Below are 14,034 nucleotides of genomic sequence, written 5' to 3' on the forward strand. Positions count from 1 at the left end.
AGCAGAGTTGTTGTCATAGGACTAATTAAATGGCTTTAAGTGACTAAAATTCTACAGAGAATTCAGCCATGTACTAGATGGTGTTATTGCCCATATTTAATGAGTGTTTATAGGATGTTTGGTATTGCTGTATAAAAACTGGTTCACTATCGAAGTGCTGTTTGAGGCATATAAAATAGATGTAATTATTTATTACATTGTTCATTTTTGATTATATAGTAATTTGTATTATCTAAACAATACACATTTAGAAGCTAAGTACAATGGTGTCACCAATAAAATAAAATAGTTGATGTTGCTTTCAAAAGGAAAACAGCCTTACCATGTTATTTCTTTTTAATATAATAGGATGCTTATTTTTCAAAAGCATGCAAGATTTTAAGTAACTGAGTGGCTTTTGTTATCTCATACTCTCTCTTCTTAACACACACACACCAACATAGATTGACTGGGAGCTGGGCTGTATAGTTATTTTAAGTTTTATTCTTTTTGATTTTGTGCTCTTTTTAATAGTCTTACTCCTACTTCCTTTCCATAAAAGATAGACATTTTTACAGAACACTGCTTTAAAATGTAAACTAGCAGGCAAGAGGATGAGTTTGACATCTGATTTGCTTTTCGTAGGTTTTTCAAGTGAAATTGCAGGATGATTTCAATGAAAATTCACATTCAACTTCTCAACAGGATGCCACAGGCAGAAGGAAGATGGTAAGATATAAGCAATTCACAAGGGTATGATTTATTGTCATAAAGACAGTTCGGGCTGGTAAGATTTTTCTGTGGCTAAATATGCTTGCCTCCAAGCTTCATGAGCTGAGTTTGATCCCAGGACTCACAGTACAGAAGGAGAACCTGCTTTGGCAAGTTGTTCCCTGACCTCCATGTGCACTCTGTGGCATGTACACCCACAATACCATAAAAGTAAATGAAATGAAAAGTTTTTTGAATAATTTTTGAGGCTTATAATATAAAACTTTTGTAGAACTGTTAGTTGAGTTTCTATTGCTGTGATAAAACATCATGACTAAAAACAAATTGTGAAGGAAAAGGTATAGTTCCGTGTACAGCTTATATGTCCACCATTCAGAGAAGTCAGGGCAGAGACCTGAGGGCAGGAACAAGAGCTAAGATCATGGAGGAATGCTTCTTTCTGGCTTGTTTCTCATGGCTTGCTCAGTCTGATTTCTTATACATCCTAGGTCCACCTCGCTAGGTAGCACTATCTGAATGGACTGAATCCTCCCACATCATAAATCAAGCCTTATCTGAGGCTAGCCCACAAGTCAATCTAGTGGAGATAATTTTCTCAGTTGATGTTCCCTCTTCTATAAAGACTCTAGCTTGTATCAACTTGACACAAATTTAGCCAGCATAAACTGATTCACAAAGAAACTTTTATATGTTTATATTTCTAAGTAAATACTATCAAGAACAACAGACAGAATATGTGTGCCACATTGAAACTTACTGCACTTTTCCTTCAAGGTTTCTCCCTGCTCTGAGTTGTAACTTTTATTCCGATGTTTATCATCATGGATTCATGTTTGTTTTTTTCATTATTTTTCTACAAATGGAATCACATAGAATATACGTTTAGGGTTTGGCTTTTCAAAGTTACTATTTTTTTTTTCTGGGAGATACACCATTGTGGAAAGGGGTTACATTTTTTCCTTCTAAGAGTAAAGTACAGGACTCACATATGAAAGGTTGGTTCTAGAAACCTCATATGAGAGAGAACATGTGGCATTTATCTTTCTGGGTCTAGGTTATCCCACTCAATGTGAGTGTTTCCAGTTCTACCCTTTAACTGCACATTTCATTATTTTATTTTTCTTTACAGCTGAATAGTATACCATAGTGTATATGTACCACCTTTTCATTATCCCTCTTTTGGTTGATGGGCAATTTGGTTGTTTACATTGCATGGTTATTGTGAATAGAGTAACAATGCACATGACTGATCAACTATCTGTGGAATAGGATGTTAAGTCCTTTGGGTATATGCCAAGGTATGGCACAGCTGGGTCATAATGTAGACTTTTTAAAAATTTTTTGACGATTCTCCACATTGATTTTCAAAGTGAATGGATCAGTTTGCAATACCACCAACATGCATTTGCTGTTGGTTTTTATGTTAATCTTTAGCATTCTGATTAAAATAAGATTTCTTCACAAAGTTGCTTTGATCTGAATTTCCTTAATTGCAGGGATAATTACTATAACTTGGAACAACTGCAGAAACCAGGGAAGTGAAAAAGGGACCACTAGGAAGGGCAACAATATTGAGGGGAATATCAGGGTACAAATGACCTGAAGGGGGAAATGGGAAAATGAAGGAAAAATTAGGAAGGGAGAGATCAATAAATAAGTAGGAGGGAGGAAGGCAAAATAACATTAAGTATATCTGAAAAAGATATAAGGAATCATACTGATAACTGCCTAAAAGCACCCATATACATGTAAGTCTGTATATAAATACATATAAATGGGGTAAATTAAAATTTCCCATCTTGGCTGATAATACCCCCCTCAACAAAACTCTCAACACTAGGCATGAGAAGTCCTCTTCTGAGTGATTGATCAGGGTTTTCTGAGAATCCCAATGCATCATAGACCATTGCTATTGACCTTCGTTGCTCCTTAGAGGTAGAAGTTAAATTCCAGTTTTGTGCTAGTCTGTGGAGTAGACTAGTAGCATCCTTAGTGTTTTTTTTTTTTTGGTGAGCATATAAATGGAATTTAGGATGGAGGAGTAGAATTGTATGCTCAACATTTGTTACTTCTTAAAATACTTCTTGAAGTTCAGTGCTCATTTATTACTTGTTTTCTAATGAGAGAGCAAGAACTGGCACAGATTTGTGTCCGCAGGAAAGGTGAGGAGGATCTGGGAGGGGTAAGGAGACTATATTATATGAAAAATCCTATTCTAGTGTTTTTAAAAGCTCACACACAAAAAAGAGAAAACTTAAAAAATGTTTTACATTTTGTTATACTGTGTCTTAGTTAGAGGGTTTGCTATTGTTGTGAAGAGACACCATGACCACTGGCAACTCTTACAAAGGAAAACATTTAATTTATGGTGGCTCGCTTACAGTTTCAAAGATTCAGCCATTATGAACATGAAGGTGATCATGGCAGCAGGCAGGCATGGTGCTGGAGCCGATAGTGCTACAGACAACAGGATGTGGACTGCTTGTCACACCGAGGAAAGCTTGAGAAAAAGAGACCTTAAAGCCTGACCGAACAGTGATGCACTTCCTGCAACAAGGCCACACCAAACTAATAGTGCCACTCCCTTTGGGGGTCATTTTCTTTAAAACACTGCACACTACTAATCTCTGAAGAAGTGGACAGGAATTCAGGAGGATTATACTTACCATACAGAACTGAAACATGTCAGCAACTTGTCCTTTGCTTTCTTTTGTATGTAAATAATTGAAACATGAAATTTTAAAACTCTTTCCAAACTCTCACAGCCTCATTTATTCCTAGAAGCACCTATTTAAACAAAATCAGTGTGATGGTTTGACGAGTTCTTAGGAATGTATGATGCCTCTTTTTGGGAAACACATTTTATTTTCTTTTTCCAGTATGAGATTCTCATTTAGTTATCCACTGTTTCAATAGTCTGATATTTAGATAGAGAGACTCAAATATTTTTTAGGATATCTTTTTTTTGGCCAGGCATGTTGGCTAGTTTCTATTTCCTCACTTCCATCCTGAGGTGGAATGTGTCTGTAACAAACATAATAACAGAACACAAATAGAGATCAAGATTAGAATACACTTAGTGTCAGGTAGCCATGTTTATTGGACTGTATTTGGAAGATCATTCAGTCTTGCCATGAGTTCAGAGAGCTCGAAATCACTCCTACTGACCTTAAGACATTAGCTTAATGGCTACAGGATGTCCTGGCCTTGGTGGTAAATGACTCCATCTAAATAACAATAGACTCGGGCCCAGGCAAGTTTACACTCATCCTTAAGGCTAGGTGGTACATGCAGCTCTGAAACACCTGATGGCCAAGTAGTATCTTCAGCTATGGAGTGTCTTTAGGATTAAGGGAAATAATTGCTATTTGCCCTTTATACATGATAATAGAAAGCTCCTGCCATTGTCCCTACCTTTGGTTGGTTACTTAAGATGATGTATGAATAAACTGAGGCACATTCAGTATGGACTGAAACTGCCCTCCTGACACTATCTAATGTCTTCGTCTTTCCTTTAGCATCTATAGTTAGCCTTTCTCTCATCCACATCCCCCCACTCAGGAGCAGACCTGGGACTGCTCAGCTGGTCCCGACTGCAACCCCACTAACACCAGTCCGTGACAGTGTAAGAACTATATTTTCATATATACTTAGAAGGGCTGGCACTAGGAGCTCTGCCTTGTGGGTTTGAGATGTGGTCCTGTCAGCAATCCTAGAATGACCTCGAACATACATTCTCCTGTTCCAATTCCCAAGTTTTTGGGGTTACAGGAACACACCACCACCCTCTGTGTCACTTTATTTCAATTCTGACAACTTCCCCTGTCGTTGAACAATATTCTCTGAAGACATTGCTGATTAACCACTAGGTAGTTTGCTCCTCATTGTTCTATGATGCCAGGGAAAGATTCACCCTGGTGGTTCTGAGTTTTTCTTACGTTTTTGGAGAATAGATAAGGGACAGTTGTCAAGGAGTTAGTGCCAGTAAACCACTTGGACTCAATTTACACAACTGAGATACAGAAGTGGCTCTTAGGCCAGGGATACCTGAAGTTGATATGCTTGTCCTGTAGATGATGTTCCAGCATTTTTAAAATGTTCTTCAGGTTTCTTTCTCAGAAGCTGTCCTCTAGACATTAACATTTAGTTAGAAGGTTTTACAAAAACACAATTATAAAGTAACAGACAATAATTCCTCAGACAGTTTTACAAAAACACAGCCAAAGGAGTAGAATCATTTTGAAAATTAAGTAATTGTGCACAAACTTATAACTATTCAATACCCATGGACTTCTTTTAGAGGCATCTTACACATAGAACCAGCAACAATTAGAATGACACAGGTGTATCTGTGTGATCATTTAAAAAAATCTGTGCTTTGTATATAATGTTTCTGTTGAGGAATATCTGTATATATATCATCTATCTTATCTCTATGTTTGTGTATGTTAGTGCATGTGTATGTCCCATAAATGGCTGCTAGTCATCTTTGGATAATTTAAAACTTATGTAATTTAACCAATACTGTTGTATCTTAATGTATTTAACTGTCTCTAACATAAATTATACTAAGGCTAAAAGCAGTACAGGATAAAAATTAATCCTTCATACAAATGTAAAAATACTGTTTGAGAATGAGTAAGAGTCATCTTTTCTACATTGCTAATGTCCTAATATAAAGATAACAATGTAAAACTAGAGCCTGATTCCTGTATCTAAAGCATCAAGACACTGTTTAATAGACTGCTTTGCTATTTGTGATGAACTTAAAACCAAATTTTATGTTTTGATAAGAATTGTATTATTTTTTCACTCTGAGTTAAAAATTTTTGTTACTTTAGGCAAAAATTTAACAAAAGTGTTAAGTGTTAAAGTTTGTTAAATGACTGCTTTGTAAGCAACCATTACAAGTTTGCATTTGTATATATAATGCAGTTAGCATCAGTTACTAGAAACACTTTTACAGCTTTATATATAAACTTTATATTATACAAAATTTATAGGCTTTAAAAGCATATAAGGTCCATGCATGCAAAATACCAACGGGTCCTGTTGTTTAACACAATGTCTTCTCAGCAGCCAGGTGTGGGTGAAGGACAGACAACAATGTGCTACATGCATCCATCCAGAGTCAGACTGAGCCATTGGCACAGCAGGTCAAGCCTGCCCTGCTTTCCTTTGGCCATGGGTTAAGCTAAATAGCCTGTGATAGCCCCACTGAGGTTGAAAATAAATGGACAAAGTGCCATGACAGCACTTTGGATGAGAAAAGGAGCTGACTCATGGAGATTGTGGGCCATGGACAGCTAATAAAGTTCTTTGCATCAACACTGCTTCTCCTATGTTTGATCCTTTGAAGGTACAAGTGATACAAATGTTGGAATCATTTTACAGACCTTGATAACTTTTTTCTTTAGTTTGTTTAGCTATTGGCTCCTTAAACCATCTGGATAATGATGGGATTCCAGGGTCCCTCCAATCCTCTCAACAAATGAAGGGTCTTAAAGGCCTCTTCCCCCCTTTCTACAATTATATGGGCCTTCATAGCCATTCTGATCCTCTCTACAAAAGTTTCATTATGTGTATGGTATAATGATGACTTCTTAGACTTAAAATGATACCAAAATTTGTCTCATCAAAACTTTTGATAGTTAAAATAGGATATCTATATATCTGCATATTTACTTTGACAACATGGCTTTTGCTGTTGAATACACACACACACACACACACACACACATACACACACACCTGTAATAACTAGAACTGTTCTCCAACTTGGAAAGAGATTTAAAATTTTGATTGTCAGTGATATAGTGACTTACTCTACCAAACCAAAGGTACTAGAGAATACTCTTTCCATTTTAGTTTTTAAATATATATACTACATCATTCAGTGTTTAATGTGACTACACTTAAAACTATTCTCTTAGCAACTTCTAAATGTTTATCAATAAAAAGTATCCATAACCTAAGTGAAATAAATTTTTGCGTTTCTAACTGGTAAATCCAAAGGCACACTGAACTTTGAATATTCTAATAGCATAAGCCCTAGAATTAGGGCCATGAAATAGGTACTTTAAAAATCTGGTGGTTTGTTTTGTCAAAATGAACTTCATAGAACTCATCTTCCTTGGGCCTTCACCAGCCGAGCAAGACAAGCATAAGACATAGAAACGAGTTTGCCTCACTATGGGAAATATGATTCTCACCATATAGCTGTCCTGAGGACACTCAAGCAAATGCTGTGTGAGTATCTGTCAGGGTGCTGGAAGGGGGACTCAAACTGGGTGGCAGTTGGTTACAAAGTCTAACAGCCTTTTCACTGCTCCAGTATAAGGCCCCATTTCCTGCTCCTTGTTCCCCATTGCCAACTTTTCTAAACCATTTTCACAATTACTTGTTGATCTGTATGCCAGCAAAACCTTCCAGTTTTTATTTACAATTCTCATTAGGTTCTCTGTTTGCATTCACAAGTGAATAAAACAACATCTTAATTATTTTCTTCATGAGTAAGCTCTTTCTAACAGGCATGAACACCATATCTGTGAACAGTCTCATGGGAGGTAAAAGAACTCATCTGCATTAATAAAGCTATTCTTATCTTGTTTTTTTTTTGTTTGCTGCAATACAGAATACAGTGTTAATACTTGTTTTCCATAAGATTATAATCTCCTCGAGAAAATTCTCTCAAATACTCAGAGTGAGAATAAAAATCTTAGTAATGAAAATTAGGAAGAGTATATTTGAGTGAACTAACTTCCTAAGTGTATTTTCACTGTGTTCCTTTTCTGCAGTACTCTGAGATCAGCATGTTCAGTTATGTTTAGGTTAATGCGAGATAAAGTGTTTCATCAGAGGAAAGACTACTTCATAATTAAGTTGCCATTGACCGCAGGGAGAGTAGGGTTCATTTTTCTGAAAATTATTGACATGGATATTGTGTTGTAATATCATGCATATATAAAATGTACACCAGCATGAGTTCTTTGTCTTTGAACACTGTACAATCAATATTCTATTACCACAGTGCTGGGTTGCCGCATTGTAGTTAAATTAGAATGTCAGGTATGGAAACATTTCCATGAGACATTCAAATATAGGGGATAATACAAGAATCCTAATTATTTGTTCTCTTAATGAGAGTTTTTATTTTTCCCCAGTGCTTTTAGAAATAGTTCTCTATTTAAATGTCACTAAGATACTCATGAATATCTAAAGAAACTTGCTGTTTAGTATTATTATAAGTGGAGATCCGTGGCAAAATCCTTATCAAAGTAGAAGTGTTCATGACATATGAATAAAGTGTGTAGTTAACATCCAGTGAGTGCTAATTGTCAGTTTTTTTTATAAATGTAAGATCTTTAGCGTATGGAGATATAGATTACTTTAAATCCTGTGAATGGAACACAAAATGTTATGGAAATACTGATAAAACTGTAAGCAAGTCTGCCACATCTAAAGCGCAGGTTATTTATCTTTTACCTGGAAATTTATTGAGGCAAAGGGAAAACAGCCTGTACCCATGACCGCAATGTTTAGTACCTACCCCACCCATCTCAAAAGTTCACGAGACATCAGCACAGCTGTGAAGTAGCCTTCTTTCATTGAAGGGTTCTTAATAAAATAAAAGGCAAATTACTCAGGACACACACAACACTGAAATGTATATGTTCACTTTAATTAATTCACAAGGGATACATTTGAGTGTTTCTTTTCTTGATACCCTTCCCAGTGATTTTCAAGAATGTTTTGCAATTTAGCCTACATTTTATAAGATTTAAGTTTTTTTATTTTTTTATTTTTCAATTTAAATTTAGATAAGAAACAAGGTTGCTTCACAAGTCGGTTCCAGGTCCCTCTCCCTTTCCCTCCCCTCCTCCCATGCCCTCCCCCCCAACCCCCCATTATCCCCTCATTTCCCCAGGGAGGGTGAGGCCCTCCATGGGGGTGTCCATAGTCTGTCATTTCATATAGGGCAGGGCCTAGACCTTTCCCCAAGAGTTCAGGGTGAGAGTGCATCTCACATTGTTGGATGGGAGTCCAAAATCCATGTGCATACTCGGGATGGGTACTGATCTACTGCCCAAGGCTCAATAGATTACCTAGGCCTCCTAACTGACACCCACATTCAGGGGGGTCTTGATCAGACCCATGCTGGATTCCCAGGCTGATGCCTGGGATTCAAGAGTTAACCTTTGTCAGGTCAGCTGTTTCTGGGGGTTAAACCAGCCCAGTCTTAATCCCTTTGGTCATCAGTCCTCCCTCTCTGTCACTGGATTTCTTGAGTTCAGCTCAGTACTTAACCGAGGGAGTCTGCCTTTTAATTTTATGTCTGATTATAGAATAACCTTAGGAATTTTCTTCTCTTTTCTCTTCTTTTCTTTTTTTCCCCTTTGCTTCTGAAACACAGGAATGAAGATCAAGAGTAAACATAAGTAGCTTGCCCAACTGTAAACTCACAGTTTTCTTTCCTTTTCAGTATCCAACAGAATGGTTTTGTCGAAGCCACAGAGTGTCAGACTGGCTATAGAAATAACCAAGGGACTAGGCATAGTTTTGCAAACTTTCTTACAGGTGTTTCTTGGTTAGAATGCCCTTACGCCATTTTCCATACTTAGAAATCATACACACCTTTACTTGGTTAATATTCTATGTAGTTATGTGGGAATGTGGCTGACTGTTTATTAGCAAATGTCTTCCCCACAGTTAGCATCCTAATGGTGTCTTTCTTTTCTTTCTTCATGGCTGCAAGCAATAGAGATTTAAGTTGTTTCCACTGAAGGCATAGTGAAGACTACGGAAATTCAAGTGACTCACCTCAAGAGGAACTGGGCAGTGGGAAGGCTATGGAGATCTCTACAAGGTCACAGTCAATCTTTGCCTTTTATCCTGACTGACTAGTCTTCAAATATTTTTCTTTTCACTGTCTACTTTCCCCAAGTTTTCTTTATGGCATGTTCCAATCCTAATTTCTGTACCTTCTTGACATTGACTCACACAGAGGTGAGCAAAGAGTAACACGTCATGTCCCCAGGCCTGAGGTGAGAAGGGTTGTGACTGAGAGGATGCAGAGTCTACATGGAGCATACTATTGAGATACGGGGACAAATAGCAGGAGTCAGACCTGGATAGCAGAGAACTAACCTGTCAGGGGCTTCATGCAAAGTACAATTATAGAGACACAAAATTGATTTTGTGCACAGTTGAGTTTGTGACTTAAATTCATACCAAACACAGAGAAAATCCCATAAAATTGGAGATTTATGTCCACTAAACTCATTCTTCCCATACAGGTCCATCTATCAGGTGAAGCAGTATTAAGTACTCACCTATTCTCCTATGAACCTTGAAGAGTTTGCATATAATATTAAACTTCAATGAATATACTCTTTTACTTATAATTAGTAAATTGATTTGTCTGCTTAGTAATGGTTCTCTGTTTTCTATTTTAAAAATCTAGAGCATAGACACCATTTTTGGCAGTTTCCCAAAAATATATTGTCTTATTCTCAGTCCTAAAGTACCCAAGGATCAATTAACTCTCAATTAGCTCTCTAATAGTCCTCTTGGAATTCAGTGACTATTTATAGCACCTTAATATAACAAAACACTGTATTACTATGGTAGGATGACAGGATATTAAGGGGTTAGTCTGCTTCTCAAAGATTAAAGTCAAAGTAATTTGTGTTTTCATCTAAGGATGAAATAAATATGTATTTTTAAAAAGTAAACAATCAGAAGCTTCGTATGTGAGAAGGGGAAGTGACTTGAGTGAGGGGTGGGACTAAGTATAACGTGGATATCAGACAACAGAGCCATGATAATTACTTAACAATTTAAAATGGTGACTTTACATTTTGACAGGTTTTGAGAATGGTACTGTAATAACAGAACTGTTAAGATCTCTGCATCAGCAGGATGCTGTGGAAATATGTCACTCTGGAGTCTGGCATATCAGGAATTTGGTCAATTATTCAATTGTGCTCTCCTCTAATGACTAAGCATCAGAAGTATAAACAGGCCTTTAAGACAGGTCATATATGTTTGAGTATGCACAATTCTTCTGTGTGGCAAAAATAATCAAAATACGGTATAGCACCTTTTAATTTGTTCCCCCTTGAACAATGTCAGAACAGTCTCCCAAGTGAACATTTTCAATCTTTAGCTTCTTTGGCTGAATACAATTACTGTATCAGCACGAGGAGAGCGAGAGGAAGGAGTGGAAGGAAGGGAAAGCTAGATTCATTTGAAGTATCTAAACTCTCATGTAAAAGTCTGTTAGGTCTAGAAGGACTCCAGTGATAGGCCAGTTAGTGAACTGTTTGCTGTGCCAGCATGAGGACCTGTGCTTGGACCCCTAACACCCACATAAAGTGCTGGGTTTATACGCGCAGTTCTAAAATCCTAGAGCTTGCAAGACCAGCAAGTCTTGTCAAATCAATGAGCTGCAGACTCAGTGAGAGATTCTGCCTCACAAAACATGGTGGGTGTGGGGAGTGACAGAATAAGGTACCTGATATCGATCTCTGCCCCCAAACATACACACACCCTCACCCACTCACAAACACACATTCACGTCCCTCTCTCTCCTACACACCCATTTTTGAATATCAGCCAGCTATCATTGTCTTTTGACACCCATCATTTAATCCTACTCTGGAAAAGTGCCCTAGTTGTCTTAAACAAGAAGAAAAAAAATAAAACTCACCAGTACAGTAGCCTGTCCCATTCTAAGTGACCTAAGCATCATTACCAGAACAAATGTAGACTCACGTGTGACAAAGTAAAGCCATTCTCAGTATGATTCAAACCTGTGGTTTTAGGGACTGAATTACAAATCAAATAGGTGGGCTTCCTCTCCTGAGCCTGCTCTTGGGATCACAAAAGCTGATCTGCTGTAAAATTACATTAGTGCGTTTGGGTGGGGGAAAGGTTGTTGTTACAGTTCTTCTTTGTGATGAATCACTTGGGGGATTTCTCTGTGAGAAAGCTTAATTATTTTCTCCATTAAAAAAATCCTCTTTGGCACTCTAGCTCCAGGAAGCAAACTTTACAAAGGAGGGGACGGCGTGGGAGATCATCTAAAATGTCTTTCAGGTTCCTGTGATGAATATGAAGCAGCAGAACAAAGAACACTCTCTCCTCCCACTAAAGAGTAAAGATCCTACTTTAATGCATAGGGACAATGAATGCTGTCCCATGTAGTATCCTTTACCGAACTGCTTTATCTTTTTTCCTCTCTCTCCCAGTGGGGCAGGATCTTTCCTTCATTCTTTAAGGATATCAGGTGGTAACAGGCAACACGGTATTCAGGAAACCCTGGGTAGAAATGTAGATTTTCCCTTTCATTGGACAGTGAACTAAAACAAGTGTTTCTGTCCCACAAGTCTTGTTCTCCAGGTATAAAATGAGAGATAACTGCACTTGCCTCCCAAATCACTTTTTTTGAGGAATAAACAAGATAGTACCATGTAAGAGATGTTGTAAATTGTAAGTATCATCTAATTATTACAAGGTTGGAAATGAGAAATTGATAGAGAAATTATTGTGGGGATGGACCAAGAGAAATGCTGTGCACTTGAGCTCTTTGTAGGTGGCCATAGTAAGACATCTTGTACAAAGTTTGACATTGAATAGCATGGTTAAAAATGGACCCTGATCAGCTCAAATATAATTTCAAGTACTGTAGAATCTACTACTGAAATAAAAATACTCCCTTTTAAAGGAAAACTAAAATTTTGGTAAAGACTAAATTGTCTGGAGAGTGCATACCCAATTCTCTGAATTCTTTAAAAATTATGTTTCCTTCTATTTATCTTCTTCCAGTCAATCCCTGCTCCTCCATCCATCATATGTTGTCAGCATATCCTGTGCCACATACTGTGTTTAGAAAGAAGAGTAACAGAAACTATATTGGGTTATCACCACATCACTTCAGTCTGTGTAGCTGTTGGCTGTCCTCTTTGTACCCTGACTTATCTGCCCACATTTTTCTCTAATTCTGAATCAACTCAACTTCTTTCTCCTCCAATGAAGCAATAAGTACTGACTTCAGTCTTCAGAGGTCACTCCTTAAAATAGAATAAATAAACAGTTATTTTTATTTTATGTGCATGAGTGTTTTGCCTTCACACATCATGTGTATGCCTGGTTCCTGAAGAAGTTAGAAGATGTCATTGGATCCACTGGAATTAGAGTTACTGAAGTTTATAAGCTGCGTATGAGAGTATTGGGAATGGAACCTGGGTTCTCTGGAAGAACAACCATTGCTCATAACTGCTGAGCCATTTCTCCAGTCTTAGAAGTACCTTCTTACTTAGTGCTATAGTATCCCACATTGTACTCATAATTTGCTATTCTGAGTGACTGCTAGTGGTTTACTGTGCATTTTAGTTTGATCCATCCATCCATCCATCCATCCATCCATCCATGCATGCATCCATGCATCCATGCATCCATCCATCCATCCATGCATCCATCCAGGCATCCATCCATCCATTCATCAACCTATCCATGCATGCATCCATCCATCCACCCATACTCCCTTCTTTTCATGAATCCATCCTACAGATACACAACAAACATAATTATGTGCTCTATATCAAGATATGTAGTAGGCATACAAAGCTATACTTGTACATCTTATATTTTAATTTGTAGGCTACTTGATAAGAATATTCCTTGATGAAAGCACATATGGTCTCATTACCAAGTCACCAAATTTATATATATATACATTATCAACAAATGATATTTTATTCAATTATGCCTGCTTAGCTTCTACCTCATGATATATTTTGATGGTGTCAGAGTTCCTGAGCATTTAACTAAGGCAAATCAAGGGGCTGGGTGAGAAGGAAATTGCCACAGGTCTGTGCTGTCACCTGGTGACACAGTAAAATGCTGGAATAGCCTAAGCTTCATCAGTTGCCCCGTCAACTATCCACATACTGGACTGTAACTAACATTTGTTTCAACCACAGGACACTACAAAATCAGGACAGTCCTTAATTGTTCCTTTATTACTTCCGAGACTAGAATCTCATTTGGGGGTCCAGGCCTCAGCAAAGACCAGATGCTCCTGTGATACCAGGAGACCCTATCTGTCTCCACAATCCTGCATCCATGTGTTCTTTGGGTCCTGCACTTTCTCTGGCATTCCATTAGAACTTAGTGGATGACACTTCTTTCCTGGTCTCCATATTTCTGCTTCTTTTTCATTTTCTTTCTCACGGTTCATATCTGTTTCTGTTCAACATGATTGAAATATTAGTGGAAATGAATAAATTCCATATGCTTAAAGGTGCAATTTGGATTTTC

At 37.6% G+C, this 14,034-nt stretch overlaps 1 long non-coding RNA gene across 2 annotated transcripts in view; it reads left to right on the plus strand.

The window, feature by feature from the left end:
- Positions 1 to 13,181, plus strand: part of LOC121144457 — a 53,770-nt gene extending 40,589 nt beyond the window's left edge. The window contains exons 3-4 of one of the 2 annotated variants that reach the window (XR_005881811.1): positions 625 to 708; positions 9,467 to 13,181. This is a non-coding gene — a long non-coding RNA (uncharacterized LOC121144457). Of the gene's footprint in view, positions 1 to 624; positions 709 to 3,094; positions 6,720 to 9,466 lie in introns of those variants that run through there. The other variant, XR_005881812.1, reaches the window with a different exon arrangement.
- Positions 13,182 to 14,034: the final 853 nt, after the last annotated feature.

Source organism: Mesocricetus auratus, unplaced genomic scaffold, assembly GCF_017639785.1.
Source record: "Mesocricetus auratus isolate SY011 unplaced genomic scaffold, BCM_Maur_2.0 Super-Scaffold_100018, whole genome shotgun sequence".
Lineage (NCBI taxonomy): Eukaryota > Metazoa > Chordata > Mammalia > Rodentia > Cricetidae > Mesocricetus > Mesocricetus auratus.